At 44.1% G+C, this 2,476-nt stretch overlaps 1 long non-coding RNA gene across 1 annotated transcript; it reads right to left on the bottom strand.

Annotated features, from left to right (window-relative positions):
- Positions 1–1,514: 1,514 nt before the first annotated feature.
- LOC129601556 (uncharacterized) lies at positions 1,515–2,096 on the bottom strand. The gene is made up of 3 exons (XR_008692246.1): positions 2,016–2,096; positions 1,725–1,945; positions 1,515–1,657 (listed from the first exon to the last, which is right to left on the bottom strand). It is a non-coding gene; the product is annotated as an uncharacterized LOC129601556 (long non-coding RNA).
- Between the last annotated feature and the right edge of the window lie 380 nt (positions 2,097–2,476).

Here is a 2,476-nt window from a genome sequence, read left to right as displayed (position 1 = left end):
TGACGGAGAGATCAGTACGATAGGAATAATTACCGTAATAATCTATCCTACCGACCTACTCAACGACAGAGTATGAGCTAATAATCGCAATGTGGCATAGCTAAGTCTACGAATCTACGCGAAGCGAGAACTGCATCTCCGACGATAATTTAATTATAAACTCCGAACGCTGCCAATCTCATAATGAGAGAACTAACGACCAAAGTACTGCCACTCACGGACTTATGTAGACACGGCGCATCCGTGTAGAAACAATCAAAAGTAAATCCGAACACAAAAGAGAAACGTTGAGAAAGTACAGCGAATAATAGAAAGTACGAGTAAAGCCGTCACTTTACGTACTGTACTGCTATATTCCGTCACCCCTGCAAACGGCTTTTGGGGAACCCAACACAAAAAGAACAGAAAAGAAAAACAAAACAGGAACAAAAAAAACTAAATAAGACGTCTCACGCTCTCGACTGGGCAAGGCGGGCAAATCCATCCACCGTCCAAGAATGACATGATCCTCCTCCACGGGTGACAAGTGCGATGGTGAGTGAGGAGAGGATCCTTGACGGGGAGGAAAACTGAGCGTAGGCAGAGTGAGAAGGATGGCTGAATGGCAGTTAAAACAGTCGGAGTGAAACAAGCAGGAAAAACGTCGGAACACAAAAAATGAAGATTTTTAAGTGGCAAAGTAATTAAATTAAAGGAACATCGCCGATGAAAAACTCAAAGAAAAAACATCCGCGACGAAGAAATAAAAATAGAATAAAACACCACTTTGAAAATGCGAAATACCAGCAAACGTATGTATTCAGTCAGCATTGCAACTCGAGGCGGTTACCTATGCGACTCAATCCGCAAACGTACAATCACCGTAAGACGGCAATCAAAAAGGATATCTTCCTGAATAAAATTCCAGAAAATTTACATGCACATTTGGAAGTTTGTCCACATCACTGGGCTTGTCTTCAAACACTATTTTCAGTTCTTGACCATCAAAATTTCTTTTTCATATTACCAAATTGTAGTGCCCAATGGTAATCGTGGTGGTACGACGATCAGGGAACGGAATTCCGACTCGTACGCGCATGGTTCTGACAGTACAAAAAGTAGAATACACAGACATCCACTGCCAGGAACACCCCAGGGGTCCGTACAGTACCACCTGCCTGTATATACAGTACCACCTGCCTATAATTAACTTTTTAATTACTTTTAATTAAATTAAACAATAGAGTACAGTAATTTACATTAATTTCATTAACTTACGTAATTAATTAGTGGAAACAATAGTTAATTTTCATTTTTTCTAATTAACGAGTTTAAAAATACGAGTATACATGAAAAAATGCTGCGAGTACAGTAATTTTAATGAAAAATTTGCACTCTTTTATCCTTGTCACCAAAAACATGAAAGATGAACCCCGTACTACATCCGCAATGGATCATATGCAATAACAATGTTCGCTACATGCAACAATTTTATCCCAGAGTAACATCCCCGTACCACGCATACAACATTTAACCCCGGTACCGCTCGCATAACTAAAAACAACAAATCATCCCTGTCACCACGCGTACAACAAAAACACATGACATAACCACAACCGATGCATTAACAAACAACGATGATGAATCCGCATATCCACGCTCCGACCCACGCATGTACCTGCAAATATACGTGTATGATGTACACATAATAAATACAAGTGTGAACAATATTTTTTTTTAAGTACATCGCACTACAGCTTGCGTCTGCCACGGTTCTTGTTCGGGTGCATATCCACAATCGGACGCTGCACAACGCATCCATTCGGTGCGACAAAACCACCCAACAGTTGAGGCGCTGGCTGCTGAACAGGACCGACAGCGACATCACGTCCACGCTCCCGCATAAATGCCATATCGGCACTGTGTCCTCCCAGCGCATCCAGCCATGGCGTTGCACTTCGTGGCGCTAATACACATAAAATCACTGTTATATAGATAAATGTAGTTGTGTAGTACTGTAGTTGTGTAGTATGTACCAGGAGCTGTTTGGGCAAGTGCGGAAGCCGGCAGGCTCGGGTTCACTCCATTAGGTCGCCCCAAGCAAATGCGCTTGGCGCCACCCGTGCCACGACGACGAACTAAATAAAGTCGAAAATTTAACGTTATGTACGAGCACATACCATTACAAGAATTGAAAATACAGTACCTGGTTGAACAGAGCGTGCTGGGGATGGACTCGGTGACTGCGCACAGGTTGGTGGTGCTGGTCGTGTACTGTGGGATCCACGCATTCCACGTGGTGCTCGACCACGCCGTCCTCCACGTGAGCATACAGCAGTACCTGGTTGAACAGAGCGTGCTGAGGATGGACTCGGTGACTGCGCACGGGCTGGTGGAGCTGGTCGTGTACTGTGGGATCCACGCATTCCACGTGGTGCTCGACCACGCCGTCCTCCACGTGAGCATACAGCAGTTCCCATGTTCGTAAAGGGAGACC

Source organism: Paramacrobiotus metropolitanus, unplaced genomic scaffold, assembly GCF_019649055.1.
Source record: "Paramacrobiotus metropolitanus isolate TYO unplaced genomic scaffold, Prichtersi_v1.0 Parri_scaffold0000250, whole genome shotgun sequence".
Classification (NCBI taxonomy): Eukaryota; Metazoa; Tardigrada; class Eutardigrada; order Parachela; family Macrobiotidae; genus Paramacrobiotus; species Paramacrobiotus metropolitanus.
Note: the sequence above shows the minus strand (reverse complement) of the source record. Positions and strands in the feature narration are given on the sequence as shown.